General features: G+C 37.5%; 1 protein-coding gene across 3 annotated transcripts in view; it reads left to right on the forward strand.

Annotated features, from left to right (window-relative positions):
- Positions 1-17,790, forward strand: part of lpp (LIM domain containing preferred translocation partner in lipoma) — a 179,166-nt gene that overhangs the window by 21,944 nt on the left and 139,432 nt on the right. For all 3 annotated transcript variants that reach the window (XM_020631561.3, XM_020631578.3, XM_020631569.3), the window contains one exon: positions 446-489. The gene's annotated coding sequence lies outside the window, so the exon portion shown is untranslated. The remainder of the gene's footprint in view (positions 1-445; positions 490-17,790) is intronic.

A 17,790-nucleotide genomic window follows, 5' to 3' on the forward strand; every position in this document is an offset into this window, starting at 1 on the left:
TGTCAATTTATCAGAACAAAAGAATTCCTCAGCAAGAGGAATACACATCTTTGGGCCCTGGAGACGAAAAATCCTTCCACCCCCACCCTTACCTGTATCTAAACAGAATGTAGGACATTCACAACACCCGAAATAGAAAACTCACTCACAATTATCATTTTTGAATGTATCCCCTGCAGTCAAAAGTTAGGATTTCACTTTAGGAGTTAGCGCTGCACTTTAAATGCCAACTTTCTGAAAGTAAACAATCGAAAAGAAAAAAGCACAAGGATGAATTAAAGAACCAAAGAGCTGCTGCAACCCAGGATGGGACAGTTTAGACCAGCTGATCCAGATCCTTTCTGCCCTGAACAATTGTTCTTTTTTAATGACTTTGTTTAACATTTAACATTTGTGCCTCTTCCATTTTGAGCTGTTGTGCTGATAATGTTGTGTCTCTTTTCAGGTGTCAGATCCTGAAGTCCCCGCCATCACTTCAAGTTCATATTTGTAAGTACTCAACCTCATTTTCTTTATTTTCTTTTCTGTAAAAAATCATAATATTCACAGCAGAGCGAACTCGAAATACTAAACCTTACTCCACGCCTGTTTGGCTTCACAATTTCATTTTATTTGTTCAACTTAAATAAATGTGTTTTACAGTACAAAATGACATAGTACACCTGTTATAGCTTTACAGTCTGTCTTTACTTTACACTGATTACCTACAGAACGTTTAAAGTAAAATCCCTTTTAAAAAAAACCAAAACCTGTTACATTTGTTGTGGTAGCATTTGCAAAAAATGGCTTATAATTATTAGCTTTTCGGACATATGACATGCATATTGTCTAGATTGTTGAATGAAGTGTTACCTTTTTCTTGCCATTTTTTTTTTAACCGTTCAACCTCCCTCACAAACTCAATCAAAAACTGAAATGCAGCTCATGGGTTTAACTCCGATCAAATCAGAATGATCACACATTTTACAAATGGTTGGACAATGAGACTTTACGTGGTGCTGAGCAGGATGGTGTGAAGGATGCCCAATTTTTGTTTTTTTGTGAAGCAATATTTTGAGCAACAAGGGCTGCAAAGGTTTTACATAGAATATACCAAGAAATGGTTTAAAAATACAACACTGAGAACATTTTTTTCTATTATTTTTGTATGTGGCTTCCTGTTTCCATCAAGCATTTCTGCATTTGTGATAATTTAACATAAATGTTATTTTTATTTCTGCCTTTAGATTGTGGCACGAAGGAAAATAGTATTTTACATTTAATTAGTTTGATTCTACATAATAGTGTATTTATCTCAGGAATTCTGGAAATGTACGACTACTTATCATATTATACTGAATTAAATTCTTTAGTATATCAGTGATTCTGTTTTGGCATCCATATTTGTTTAAATTCCTCTGCTCAGGAGATGAATATGCATCACAGATGATCTGCAAAGTGTAGACAGTGCACTCCTGACGTACAGTAGGTCTCCTCATGATACATGATTTAATTATACTATTAGACCTGTTGAAGAGAAAAACAAAGTCGCGTGAGTGAGAAGAAAACAACAACGCTCGCTCTATTCAGATGATTTCTTGGTACCCAGCTGAAGCTTTCACCTCCAAAGGAACTTTTTCTATTATCAGATGTGACAGCGTGGTCACATGATGTCATATGGAGAGTCTGCTGGGTTGGTGAACTTGCTTTCTGATGTACTTTACATTTTATACATTTTTGCATGACTTCGGTCTATGTGATACATGAATGCACCTTATATACATTTGATCATCTCTGCACATTGCACATTTCTCTGTGTTTCAAGTTTTGCGCATTGTTCTCTAACACCTCGTTTTCCTTTTTAAAACATTTTTCTAACGTGATAAAACAACAACAAAAACATTAATGCAAACAAAAACGAGGGCATAATTTCTGTGATGTCCGGATTTTTCTTTTTGGAACTAGTCCATGTCTGAAAAGGGGGTAGGATGAGATGAAAAAACTCATCCAATTAGTTTTGGAAAGCTTTTTAAATGAATCCAAGACCCAAGCCTTCAGAATGAAGTCAAAGATTACCAATAACTATCTAAGTAACAAAAGCAACAACATGTTCCATGATCCATGATCTTGTTTATTTTAGGCTCATAAGCTTAACAGCTCTTTACTCACACAAAGAACAGATTTTTGTCTTTTTTTTTCCAGTACCTAACATATTTTGTAGTAGTTACGTCGAATACACCTTTTTTGTTGACCTTTCCTTTCATCATGACACTTGGTGTTAGATCAAGTAGACACAATATAAAAGTGAATCTGTTTCATGAAGTCAGTGCCATGTTTGTGTTTTCATCTCAACATGCTTATGCTCGTGGAACCGTAAGAGGAAGATGCCTTTTCTGATTGTTTTCTTATCCACACTTTTTTTTGTAATTCAAACCATCTATTGCATATTCATTTCTGCTAACTTAAGCCCTGCGTGCTCATAAGTGACGCAAGAGTTGTTTTGATTGGAAAGTGTCCCTTGAACATGTATAAAGGTGAAGTGATTTTACATATGGGCAGACAGACAGAGAACCAAAATATTACTTACTAACAATAAAAGTATAGTGCTAAAGAAATAGTCAACACATGATGAATCCATTTACATATCTGAAAAGGAGCGGGAAGAAGTATAGTTATGCAGTTTTACATAGTGAATGTAGGGCCAAAGAGATGGATAGGTGGATGGATGGATGGATAGATAGATACAGTATATGGATGGATGGATAGAAAGCTTTGTGGATAGATAGATAGATGGCTTGGCAGTTATATTTGATGACTTGCGTTTAAACACTCATTCAGCTTTTGCAGCACCAAAATCATTGCACAATATAGCATCTACATATTTGAAATAATATGGGATTAATTTCTAACATAATGAAACACACAGTGACCTCTTTTGCTTTAACGTTTCTGTTTGCAAAATGACTCCTTAAGACAGTAACTGTGATCATTTACTGTCTTTGTTTGGTTGATGTTATATGAACTGTCTGCTGCTTCTGATAGATGGGGAAAAATCCAAAGAAAGACCTCATCATAAAACCTTAAGTGAATAATGCAAACAGTGCTTGTAGACTTTGCTGCTGCATATTAATGAAGCGTTTTCTACTTTAGTTCAGCCTTCAGTGAGTCTTTGTTTTTATCTGCAGATTAGCGGACTCTCATTATTTTTGATAAGCTGCTGGAAAGTGCCTTAACAGCCACATCCAAATAATGGTTGCATGTCCTGATAACACTAATGGTCCTTGCTTTAATTGATTTCAGATAAAAGTCCATCAGTATTGTAATAATGCTTGAGTGTTTTAAATTTTTAAATAGAATAAAATAATAGTCATGATATGTTTTTTTTTACTTGAGTCTTCTACTTAAACTCCACTCGCCCATCTTCACTTACATTAGGACACAGTCACGTTACTCGAATGAACCAAATAACAAACAGCAGACATATGAAGACAGTATGTAAACTGTGATAAACACACATTGAATTTAGGGAGCTCTGAGGTGTCTGTGTTTAGCAAAGCATGCACCGTGGTTGAATACCAAACTTTGATATATTTTTGAAACAGATGGGAAGGTGCTCATATGGGAACCTGAGCTCTAATTCACTGAATATGAAAATGTTGAACAGGTGGTCGGAGAAGCTTCTTCCCTACGACGGCTTTCATTAACACTTTATTCTTCTAGTGATAATAATAAGTTATGTGTGCCCTCTGAGATATGGAGCACACAAAAGAGATGCTTCATTTATTATAGGGAATAAATGGAAAAACCAAGGACTTTTTTGCTATTATTACACCATTGCAAATCCTGAAAAAAGACATGCACACTACTTGCACAGTGAAAGTTTGTTTAAGGATATGATAAGGGTCCGAATAGATGGGTTTATTAGAGTAAGTGTTGCAATGTTGCAACGGAAATGTAAAACCACCCTGCAAACATATTGGCAGATTGTGTATGCCTAAAAAAAAAGATATCTGTGTCCTTTACAACTAGGGCCTGACCAATATGGGATTTTAACGATATCGCTATTAAGAAGAGAAAAAAATCCGATACCAATAAATCTGCAGATATCTTTCTTTGATTTGATTTCTGAGTGATAATGCTTGTTGTAATCCATATACGTAGCACACTCTGCTGGTGAAAGACAAATGCTAGAGTAATACAATGAAACTCAAACCTAACCCTAACCCATATTGAAAGATAACTGAAGTTTTTGTGACATTGTCACGTGTAACGTTTCAAAGCATTGTTCATGCAACAACTTGGATGAAATACTAACTCTACCAATATTCAGTTATATTCTTGTCTGTCAATGCACTTTGTTATCTTTTGTTTAATTTGATATTAAAATCATTTATTTACATGTTGACCTCAAGAACATCTCATTGGTTAATTAATAATTAACAATAGTCCATATTTCTGTTTATTTCCTCTAGCAAATTTTAAATTAGTCCTTCATTCAAATAATGTTTCAGTTTTGTTGAGTCGCCTTCATCTTTTGGTATTCATGTTGACATTTTCTTAAAAAGAGTTCTTGGTATTGTTTTTCTTGTCTGCCGATTGCATTATAGTAAATCACCATGGAAACTATAGGCAATTGTTGTCAGATAGAATATATATCAGGGTCGTCTGCGACGGTAATATCTTTTTGTCTTTTATACAATCAAAAATCTTCTAGAGTCTTTTGAAATGTTTCTCCTTTTCTTTTTCTTAATAGCAGCACAGCATCACTTCAGTTAAGACTGCAGAATGCATTGCTCAGCAGTCGAGGGATGAGTACCAGGTATAGCTTTATTAAAATGTTGTAACCACCACTGAGATGTCAGTTTACAGAATTTTATCATCAGACAAGGCCGAGCTGAGGGGCTTCCAATGAAATACATTAGACCGTGAAGATTGAGGTCCTTCATCCTTTAAAAACAGGATTATTCATCAAGAGGAACTGTTGAGCATTTCATTTGACAGATACAGCACAGTGTATGAGATCATCCTGTTTTTTAAGTCTTATCTTCATTTGGCAGCTAGTTCAATTTGAATTGACAAATGTAACTGAACTTGTCACGATATGGTCAAAATGAGCAATAACTTGCTGCTGCTGTTGATGTGAAAGTTAAAGATCTCATAGTAAACTAATTCTCACCTTTCATTTTGTCAGTCTGTGAAACCTAAAACATGCTCTGCAGTGCTGGGAGAAGAGAGCCTAGATTTCAACAGCTCAGGTGCGTGTCCAGAAGGAACTGTCGTGTGATTTGCAGAACGAGCACTTTAGAGGCACAGTGCAGATTTATCCTGGGATTACTCCCAACATACATTCACCTCATGATCTGAAACTTTGCTCATGTTTAGTTGTTTAGTTTGGGCATCCAGCGTTGTGACACTATATGTGGGTTTTAAAATAGGGTCCAGAATAATAGGTCAACTTTAAGACAAATGACAAGAAATAGTGGGAGACTTCAGATATTGAGCACCATTGTTGGATTAATTTCTTGGAAAACATCTAAAATAATCAGTGACAACGATGTTTTCACAAGTTTATATCAAGTGGAAAAAAATCCTAATTTTTATCAATAGCTCAGCCTAATAGAATAATGTTTTTCTTTCAGTCTCACTGACCTTTTTATCCACTGCTTCATTCAAATGTATGTGCTGTAACACATACAGTATGCAACCTCTAATTTCTGAGCAAAATAGACGACTCAAGCACGCAGGCTCTTATTTTGTGGTGAATCCATAGAAAAGCCTTCATATTTAAGTCCTGGTTTAAATGCATTCATCCATCCAGACGGTAATGACACTCTATGTGAATCCAACACATTTCTAAGTCCAACAGTAGAGTTGAAGTCAGCATTACACTGTAGCACAGAAGTGGATTGATGGAGACCACCTCACATGCTCGGGCCACAGCGATGCTAAACTCAGACTTGCCAAGGATGCTTCTTGGTTTGTTTGTATTCCTGGCTCACGGTCGGTCTGCTCGGGCCAGGTTCTTGAAGCACACATCAAATCGACGGATGAGTAGCGAGGGGTGTCTGCCAGCTGAATTTCAAGAACAGTTTAGCTTCACTGTAGAATTGAAAACGCTTAACTCTTTGTTGGGAGAGTTATAGATGTTCTACCGCTTTTCCTTGACACATTTCACTATAAAAATGCTTGATAAAGATATAAAATCCTTCATTGATGGCTGTACTCTCAGGGAAGTGATATACATCGTAATATAAAGCTCTTTTCTTACTTTCTTTTTTTTAAACCAAACATTTCATCCCTACCTCATACTTTAAAACTGCATGTAAGCTAAACATCTTTTAGAAATAGAACATGTTTCTCTGATTCATAGTTTTCTATACAGTTTGTAAGAATTTTGTTTTAACGGCTTACAAGACTCAAAGTGAAATCCTTGTAGAGTCTTATTTAAATCTTTGTTTTTGCTTACAATCCAAAATACCATCTGAAAATCCTCTATTTGGCTCCTATCATTTCAAGAAAGTGCATTTATGTAAGGTAACACTGTCAGAGTATCTACAATGTCTCCAAGATTCATATTTACCTTTCAGATGTGTCTAAATCTCAGAAAGGGTTGTCACAGCCAGATTTTTAAACTTTGATCAGGTCTAGTAAAAATCAGTTGATTTGATACTTTTTTTTGATACTACGGCAGTACAAACACAAGTCTTAGGCACCCAATGTTTGGTAATTTCTTGTTTCTAATGACCAAAATGTTGCAAGCAAACTCCTGCATACTGTCCTCATTTCACAAAATACATTATGCAACATTTAGAATTGAGTACAAATTTCTGAAATTTAGACAGTTCTCTCTCTTTTGCCCTTGCAGCAGCTTTTCTTTTTGCCAAAATAGCTCAGTTTAAGTCATTTTTGTGGCCATTTTTGCCTTGTTTAGAAATGGACAGTTGTAGAGAGACAGGGCATGTCAGGAGGAGAGAGAGCTGGGGATGACATGCAGCAAAGAGCCAAGGTCAGATTGGAACCCATGGCCACTGCAGGACTACAGCCTTTTTAAATGAGGTGCTAGGTTATCTTGCGCCCCAAAATAATACAGATTTAATCATTTTTAAAACACATGGTATCGAAAAGTAACTTAAGTATGTAAAATTTGACAACCTTAATGTCATAACATCTTATCTGCCTCTCCAGAACATTTAAATGGTCGTAGCTTTGTGGCCAATGAAACTACAGCATTGCTGGCAAAAGCAAATCTACCTATGTGATGTAACATGAAAAGACAAAGTAGAGCTCTTTATTTTCTGCCATGCAGGACAATGCAAAGGCAAGAGCAGTGGCTGAAGTAACATATGGCCGGCTCCATATCCAACCCATGATGATACACAAAGTGTGCTTCATGAGGTGAAGTACATTCATAGGTTGCTTTGAATGTGGATGAGACAGATGTATAAAGGAACTTGTTTGGTGACTAAAGTCAGTCCAAAAACTTGCCTCATCATCATTAATTTCAGCCTGTTGTTTTTTTTTTTTTTTTTTTTTTAAATAAAAGTGAATATCTCCCTTTTTAACCAGCCCTCACTTCACCGGCCACAATATTGTCAGGACACACTATATCAAGCAACGCCACAAGTAAATATCAAACCTACCAAGAACTTTGTTTTTGGATTCTCTCTGGAAAAACAACATAATGGTTGGATGTTAGAAACTTTCCAAGTAGTTAAAGAAAAACCCCAAAAACTACACTTTACATCACACACATATGACTTCAAATTCTGCTACATTTCAATATGAGACATGATAGTATTGCAGCATTTCTAAGACAGGAACTTTCCCTGTGGGACTCTTTCCCAAGGGACTTTCCAAAATGTTACTGCAGTGGAGGCCTTACTTTCAAAAAGTAGAGTCTTTTGGGGTCAATTGCAGCGAACACATTAACCTGATTGTTTCAGTTCATATGATTGTGGTTAAAACCCAGCTACAGACTCAAGTAACCATTTGGTACTGCAAAAAAGTAATCCCTGGAAGAAAAAAAAAATCATGTATGGTGTGTTGAAATAGTTTTGTGTGTTTTAGTTTTTATACTTTTGACCTTCTAGTCTAATTTGAAGTAATTTGAACCTTTCTTGTATGAACGTTTAAACGTTTGTTGTAAGAACGTTAAACATAACATGTCTACTGTGCTCTGATTGGATAGATCAGAATAAATGGTGTGTAAAACAGTAATATGGAAAAATAAATATGATACTCTTTGCATAAGTGGAAGCTAAAGAGTTTAACATTCAGCAGAACTCCTTAACAAAGATTCACACTGGCTCTCTTATGGCATCTTGTTTTTGGGATTGTGCTCCTAATTAACAGTAAATATAGCAGTTATTGATATATGATGCTGACAGTACAGGCCTGTAATATCACTTCTATCCCTTCTGTCTTTTCTTCCTGCCTGCTCAGCTTTTTAAAATTCTTTCCCTTTTCCTTCTTTACTCCAAAATATACACAGGGTAAGAGTTTCTGTTCAGTCTGGCTCCACGCGATAAGGATCAGTGAGTTATGATGGTTTAGGTGCACATGGCCAAACAGTCCCAGCTTTATTACAAAGCTCCTGAAGTAAATAATCGCCCCTCAATTGCTGTTCTAAAGATGCTATCACAAAGAGATGCACAAAGGGGAGGTACTCTATAAAAGAGTGTCTACTACGGTATCAACACTTAAATATCTGTATGTGCCACTCTTAGGCTAATATTTGACGCAGCATAATTAACCTTTTGTAATGAAAATTAAGAAAACAACTTTGTTCCTGAATGTCTAAGCCTCACAGATTTCTTACTCATGGTTGTACCTGACCCAAAAGCAGGTATATAACATAAAGGTCCTTCACACTTATCAATAAAATACTTGTATGTAATATTTTTATAATCAAAACTGGATGAAGGATTTTTACAATCAGTAAATCTAAATTTTTAAGCTATAAGGTCAGAAAAAGAACGTTTGTGTAAGGCACAGCTTTGCTAAATAGAAACTTTGATTACACTTTATATATTCACACAATATTATATATTCATCACAATATTCAACATTAACTTTTTGGTAATGCTCATTAGTAGCATATTGGCTGCTTATTAGTCATTATGAAGCGCTCATTAGTACTTTTTTCTACATGACCATAGTCTAAAGGCCATTAACTAAGAGTTTGTGCTCAACACTCTCCTAATTACTGCTCATTTGTAGTAAGGAAGTTAGGAAGTTGTTGAACTTGAATTATGATCTTAAAATGCCTTTGTTTACTTTCTAAATCCATTCATACACATTCACGTGCTGCCGACGAAGCAGCGGGAGCAGCTTGGTGTTCAGTGTTTTGCCCAAGGACACATCAACATATTTACTGCAGGAGTTTGAGAGATGACGGACTCTACCACTGAGCCACAGCCACCCCAGTTAGAATTCTGTTTGTCCTCAATGGTTGTTAAATACTCGCCTGGGCCTGGGTTCATCTGCATTCTCATTTAATATTGTTGACAGTTTTCCCATTTGATCAAGAATATTAAACACAAGCTTCTCAAATGATGTAACATAAAAAAAACACTTCACAGTCTGTATGCTCAGTAAGTTGTAAAAAAAAAAGAAATACAGTAAACTCTACTGAATAAGGCTGAAAACACAGCTTGTTGTTAATTTGGTTATAAAGAAGAAATCATAATTTTTAAAAGGTGAGTGTAGTATGTCTCTGAATATTTCTATGAAGTGTGGGATAGTTTGTGAAACACTTTGTTAGATAGCACAGCATTTATATATTTTAAGGATATGTTGTGCTTTTGAATGACTGTCAACTAGATTTAGGCTTTAAACAGATTTGAGAAAGATAAACTTGTTAATATAAACTGATGCTGTAAAATTGTCCTCTCTTGTTCAGCCTCAAAGACCTCATTGTGTTCCTCAGTTAGTTGCAGTTGTCATTTTTAACATATTATTAATTCAATGTCTTGTGCAGGAACACTATAACAGCAGAGGGAATATTTAGAATGCAAACACGGAGCATGAATGCATTGAACTGAATCAATTCTGCGGCTTTGTAGTGGGAGGGACCACACGCCTCAACAATGCAATGGAAAATAATGGTGTATTGAACTGGCATATGATAGAGCAATTGTTCCCTTTGTTCTCAGCTCTGCAGATATGTTTGATGCTCGCTATCAAGCTGCATGTTGATACACTGAGGATGAATGGCTGCTCTTCAACAATAACCGCAGCCCTCCACAGGATGACATTCAGCCGAGCCCCGATCACTTTCTGCACGGAAAGTGAAGAGCACAAAACAAGTAAATAAGACGTGCTTACGATGGGGAGATTAAGACTCCCTCAGAGTGATTAAGAGGGCTGACATAGATACCCCGGCTGGATTTCTATTGCTGTGACCAGTGAGCAGGGGTTTGGATTTAAGCAGCAGGGACATATAAACAGCAACAGCCATCAGTCAATTAAGTTTAAAGCCTTCCAAAAACAACTAGTTTAACTTTGCTTTTCAATTAATCCTCTGTGGGTGTCACCGAGGGTCGGAGCGCTGCAGAGTGAGCAGTGAAGTAACAGATTAAATAAGAGTCCAAACAACCGGGCACAGAGGACTGAGGGTCAAAGCGTTTAACCCGGCCCGCTGATGCTGCACAGATGCTTCTGGACAGGCAGGATTTCAGAGCTTTGTTTTCCTCCTGGAGCTCCACAAAGATCAGATTTTTGTTTTTTGAACAAGTGATCCATGGATAAATCATGGAAAACCCAATTGTGTCCATTTGTGTCCAAGATTTACACAATCGCCTACACTCTCCTGTTTTGTTCAAGGACTTTAAAGAATATGTTCTCACAATAAAAAACACACACATCTGTGGTGTTGTGTGTTTGTCAAAGGGATCTGTAAGAAGCTAAAGTCCTCTTCTGCTCTGTGAAGGACTCTGCTGAGGATCTAAATAATCAAAGCACTTTGTTTACTGAACAAATGTGACAAATCTTATTGACCTTTTTAGAATTTAAGCAACAAGGAGGTGTTTGTCATCTTAACTACACTGAACTGGTATTGTGGATGTTTTTATAGTGTGTGGGACGCGGGTGGTAAGGTTGGCTATCCCCGTGCACCTGCAAAACAGTGTTTTAATATGACATACAGAATAAAAATGGAGCATGGCTCATCTAATTGGGGTCCCTAATTTTGACGGAGTGTTGGGTAGAAACATTTTCGAGTTGCACAAACACATTAGTTAACCTAGTGGCCACATCATGTAACATGGCTGTGACTAACATTTTTAACGAACTAACATCTTTGACAACATTACAGAAAAGATACAAACAGCGGTTCCTTCTCTCCAAGCCACCAGATCCCTTTGACAAAACAGTCATTTTTATCCCACAGAACACAGGAGGTGTTGGTTTACTCTGCCTCTATTTCTCATTTTGAGTCTGTTTCTCTGTTTGTTTTTTTTAAATCGGAGCTAACCCCTCAAAACACATAAAAACAAACAAACAAACCCTGTGAGGCCGCTTTAGACCAGCACTATGTCCTGTGATTAGGTAAAGATGGTGTTTTTGTCAATGGAGTCTTGGGGCTTTGAGGTAACTAATGTTAACAGCTGGATCTGGTAAGAAGGCAAAGCATCAAAACATCCACAGTTCGCAGGATGGTCCCGGAGTGGTTGCCATGGTCACTCTTTCTTCTTTCTGCATTTTGGCAGATTTGCAAACCAACTTTGTGCATACTGCCAACCACTGTATCGGACTGGGTATATACGCTAGTGTACACATGGGTACAGAACAATGTCACTAAAGTGAACGCAGACCAGCGGTGGGGAGGGAAGGGAGGAGCAATTGTGCTCGGGCACGGTATGAAACAATCATGCCTTGCTTATTAATGAGATTGTATTGTTTTAAAACTCATGGATTTCAAAGTATAGAACATGTTGAAAAAGAAGAACCTGTTTTATGCATTCCTAAAATATCAACTTTTAATCAACCTCTTGCTCTTGTCTTTAGAATAATGTGTAGTGAGCTTAACCAGCAGTATTGTGAGAGTTGAAGAGAGTATGAGGAAACCCCGGCTCAGTGTGACATGATGAAGCTGTGGACCTAAAGCTCCTCATTGTTATGTATCTGTGGTCCTGCAGCCCAGCTCTGCAGAATATATGAAGGAAACCTCTCTGTGGCTGCCAACCCAGCGGCCCTTTCTCCGATCCTAAGAAAAGAGAGTACAATTGAAGCAATACCTGCAAGTCAAGAAAAAGGGCTAAAGCACCCTGGTTCTTTGTCGGCCTCTTTCATCGGGGCCAAACCAAATGATTTGTGTACAATTGTGATGTGAAATCTGTGTCTGCTGCAATTGCTTAAACGTCTGCTCAAGTGTTTAAAAAAGCTGAGATGAAATTGTGATGAGCTTACTCTCATTCATGTCTTTATATGGCGCGCTGAGCTAAGGGGATTCCTGAGAAAAGTCATCTGTATGCAGTAAACAAAGTGGTATTGATGAGTTGATTCTATGTGGCTTTGCCAGTGAGCGAGCCGGGGAAGGGATTATGTCCCCAAGCCAAAACCCGATACAAGTTTGAATAAGGGGATAGATGTGGCGTGCTCAATGAAGCAGAGAGGATAAGCTGTGTTCAACATTAAATAACAGCTCAATACCTGCAAAATGAAAAGGTTTTGAAACCCCAGACTCTCTTAAATGGGGGGGGGGGGGGGGGGTACATTTCAGTCTCAGAATTATAAAAGGGTAAAAGTATTTTTGAGAGGGTTCAAACTGCAGTACAGTTTCACTAGATGTGTGTGTTGATAACAGTAGAGCTGGTCAGTAACTGAAGGAGAGTTTTTTTCTCTGCAGACCTTCAATGTTCAATTTACTAAAAGACTTAAGCCGCAGAGTGAGAATGTAAAGGTGTAGCTGCAGCAGCATTTGGATGTGAGGAATCCAGAAATCCACTAATCCACCATCTATACAGTATAGGGATTATAATTCAGTGAGTTTTTTCCCCCCTCCCTCTCTGTTTGTAAGTGTTGCTTTCAATTTGTCTGTGCACAGTTCAGTTTCAGTCAGTCAGCTATGAGTGGTGTTACTTTCTGCTTGATGTTGCATCTGAACGCTGAGTGAGAAACATCTCGTTTTTAACCACTGTAGAAGATTCTTTCCACCAAGCTTTGGATTTTTGCAGCACCTAAACAGTAAGCCTCTCTTTAAATAACCTGAATGGAGTGTGGATAACACTCGTATTTTAGTCTCACTGTTCTATGAACTGGGGCTGGGTATTAGCAAGGGTCTCACGATACTTAACATGATACATAAGTACCAATACTATACTTATTGTGATACTTTGTGAAACTAAGTTGCGCACCCCATGTACAGAGGCTTTAGTTCTTGTCATAGAGGCCTTAAGTTCGAACCCGGCCTCGGCCCTTTGCTGCATGTCATCCTCCACTCTCTCCTCTCCACATTTCCTGTCTCTCCTCTGCTGTCCTATCCAATAAAGGCTAAAATGACCCAAAGAGTATCTTTAAAAGAAGTGGAACTTGGAAGTAAGCTTGCTGTGTTACTGAGTTACAAAATACATGAACTAATACCAGACTACTTGAATCTTAGATTTTAAACAAGTAAAATAAAGCAATATAAATACGTGTTAAGATACCACCTCACAGCCAACACTCTGATTAAAGGAAAACTAAGCAGGTGACATCACCGTCTCTCTCCTGTTCTCTGTCATACTCTCACAGTGACTATTGCATTTGCAGACCTGTGAACCATTTGAACGGTCTGCCCTTGTCCTGTCTGTGTGTGAAACAGGTCTGACTGAGGACGGTGCAGAGACACACACACACACACACACACACACACACACACACACACACACACACACACACACACACACACATACACACAGAGAGCAGGTGTATACAAACTCAATCTAGCGCTACTTGCATGATGAACTCGACCTCCATTGTCAATGTGAAATCTTCGATATTGTTCAGAGGATTAAATATTGACTTCAAGTTTATTTTTTATTTAGGAGAATCATACATTTTACATTGAAAATGTAACATAGCATCAGTTTGACGTGACATTATGCACTCTTATAAAATAAAACATAAAAATTGCAGCACATTGGATAAGATTTTTACAGCCTGCTTCTTCCGGAGGCTTTCCATTATAACATTAGCTTTAATTATTCACAAATAAGCACAGGAAGCTTTCAGCTCAAACGCTATAAAGTGTTGAAAAGGAGAAAAAAAAGAGGAATATTTCAAAGGTGAAACGAAAGAGAAGGCTTTTAGATGTGAGATAATATAAAAAATCAGATCGTATTCCCCTCACTTATTCTTTAAAGTCAGAAAAACTGACCGTCATTGTAGTGCCCCCAAATTTGGGGTAAAAAAAATCTTCCTTCTTGGACTAAATATATTTAAAAAATGATTCCTGTCTGTTCTTACAGAGTGTCCGGCTCTGATTTCAGCCACGTTATTCAGTTATATTACAACCATCAAATAAGTGCCACCAATGATCACTGTGACGTATCTCAAGGGAATGTCCCCTCCAAATATGTTATTCACATGTTTATGAATTTCCTACTAATATCAGCCACAATAACCACTTACTTCCAGGGAATACCATATTCATCTGTTATTTATCACATAGTCCACAAACAGCTGCCTCCACTTCCCCGTTGTTTGTTTTCTAAATTGATTTAGTCCAACAGATTTGTGCTCGTCACTTTTATCCCACAGCCCTCATCAGGAATATTATACTTTCTATTCAAAGGCAAAGCACAGCATCGAACTATAACATGTACCTTATTATTTATGGAGAGTTTCAAACTGTTTCTATCAGTCGTCTCTCTCATGATTGTGTGGGTGTGGTATAATCCCATTTGAATGACAACAACCAACAATCAATGTTAGGGACCAAGCAATAAATCAGGAGACACGGGAGTCATTTTAAAGAAAAGGCTGGTTTTTATTTTACCCAAAATGATGGGACATCCCTCCCCCTGTCGAAAACAATGGTAAAAGACAACACGTCCCCCGTCGAAAACAAAAAACCTACATATATACCTGTACCTGTGGGGGAAAAAAAGAACAAAAAAGAACAAAAACCAAAAAAAATTCGGAAAAAAGACGACAAAAAAAAGAAAAGAAAAGAGAAACATACCTATGTCAAATAAGTAGTCCAATGAGCCGGCTCCAGTATAAGTGCTTGGTCTGCCCTTGGCCACGCCTTTTGCCCAGATCAGGAAGTTCCCTCCTTCAACATCCAGGTTACTCAAAATAAATAAATAATGATGAGTACAACTGGAATGTGTGTTTCATCTTACAATGTATCAACTAATGAAATCAAAGTGTGTAAGCTGTTTGTGTGGATGAGTGCAATAACCATGTGCTGGTGAACAGTGTGGTGAGAGTGTGGGTGGGTGATATTACCCCCGTGTGGTTCTGGTCATCACATTCAGATTTTCATTCAAAGTGTGCTAAATGATGTTTTTATTCTGAGTTGGTAGAAGGTGACTCTTTCTGAGAACGTGTGGTCTTTATGAATACAGTTCCTGGTGAACACCTTCTTAAATGTAATGAACATTCATAATTCAGAGATGCTTCTTTTGTTCCCATATGCAGAGTTATTTCTATAAATATAGAAACAAAAATAAGAGTTGACACGTCTCTGTCACCTCTTAGAAATACAACAAAAGCAGAGCTGACACTCACACAGAAAGCTGCGGAGCAAAACTTGTATTGGAGTCTACACTCAAAGTAAAAGACAATTTATTAAAAGCATTTCTTGCACAATTTCAGAGCCTTCACCCACACATGTTCCCTTTGAGCTTTGTGTTAATTCAGTCTGACTTCTAGAGATCTCTCTGTGTTTGGGATGTTGGAAAAGATTACACTTTGACATCAAAGTTAAGACTTCAAGGCTTTATTGTGTTACAGAAATGGGTTTTCTCCACTTGTTACTGAACCACTGATGATATTTATCTTCTCTTTCGTTACATCGATCCTGAGTTTTTATGGGTGACAGAATTTATTCATCTGTGCATAAAAATGAGGCTGAGAGAGGAGGTGAATTGAACTAAATCACTTGGAGTAGCAGGTAATAAAATTGATAGAATTCAAACGGATGTGTTGTTATCATACGGTTAATCATGATGAGCTTATGCAAAATGGTGAGAACATTGGGGTATGGGGTATTTCCCTTAATAATAGGAAAAATCACATTTAGGAAAGTCAATATATATATATATATATATATATATATATTAATACACACACACACACACACACACACACACACACACACACACACACACACACACACACACACACACACACATATACATAGCCTACTGTAAACCTTCAAGTAAAAGCCCAGCCCATTAAGGCCCAGTCCTTTTTTTCTGGCCTCTTTCTGCACGTTTTGACAAATACAGTCAGGTCTTTAAGTGGCCCCTGTACATGTACTTTGGAAAGAGTTTACACATCAGAAATAAGGAGAAAAGGTAGAAAGATACAGACTTTCTAGCTGCATAAATTCCCATAAAAGACTTGACTTGTGTCCACAATTCTAATCTGTTAAAGATCATAAATAAGAATCCCATTGGATGAAAGGATGCTGGCAACATGATATTAGCTTTCAAACAAAACGCATATTTAGGTCTGTCTACAAGACGCCAACATCTCAAGTCACTTGTTAGTAAGCTAGGAGTTTAAATAACTAGATGGAGGGAGGTATATTAGCGGTGGCTAGCCAGATTAGCCTGTGTCTACATTTCTCAAATGTTATTATAACTTGTTTGATGAAAGGAGTTGTTCAGTTCTACTGTGTGCATGTGAAGCAAATGTACCCCCCTTTGTACACATGAAGTGTACTCCTGAAAATGTGCAGATATTATCCTCTGAGGGGCGAGAATTCAGAAGACCAAAGAGACATATGAAGAAGCCTCCCCGCTCTGAATAACGGGAGTTATACTAAGCAGCAATGTAGATTAGAGTAAAAGTAGAGCAGTTATGAAGGTGAATGTTTAAAAGACATAATGTGTTACAATGAGATCCATAGAGTGTTACAAGTCTTTGTTTAATTAGTGACCTTTGCAAATGCCTTTCAGAAGTCCAAATGAGTAGATCTGGACATTAAAGGAACGTCACCTGCTTTATTTCTTTAAACATGGCAGCGGGCTGATGTACACATTACAGTTGTCATTGGCGATAGTATCTCGCCTGTTCGCCTGTTCACACCAGGACATGGTCCACAAGTCCTGTTGTGGACCAAGTCTGGAAATTGAGTAAAATTGAATTCCCCTTGTGGGATTAATGAAATATATCTTCTTCTTCTTCTTTAGTTAATTGAGCCTTGCCTGCCTCAGCTGCCTGTGTATCATTTATTTACTCTCATGTATTGTGGATACGTCCTTGTACAGGTTGTAGTGATGTTGAGAGAATAACAGTCACAGTATCAGGAGAGTTCTCCTCCTGCTCCATGCTCTGCCCAGACGCTGTCTCTCACTTAAAGCAAACAGAGTATTTCTAATATTTGAAAAGACATGGACAGTCTTCCTATGTGATTTTAATGTGTGAAACAGCAGGTCAGGACAATGTCAGGACCTTAATGTCTCAAGTTAATATTTGGACATGGCTCTAAACTGCAACTTCTGGAACAATCTCACACCATAACGAAAGGATGTGTGGGGTTTTTTTTAGGAGTGATCAATGAAATGATTAGTTAAACATGTTAGAAGTGTAATAGAAAATGATCATAAATACATATTATCAAAAGTCGGTCATCCTGCAGCAATCCTTGGACCCAGA

This window comes from Labrus bergylta, chromosome 6, assembly GCF_963930695.1.
Source record: "Labrus bergylta chromosome 6, fLabBer1.1, whole genome shotgun sequence".
In the NCBI taxonomy this organism is placed as follows: domain Eukaryota; kingdom Metazoa; phylum Chordata; class Actinopteri; order Labriformes; family Labridae; genus Labrus; species Labrus bergylta.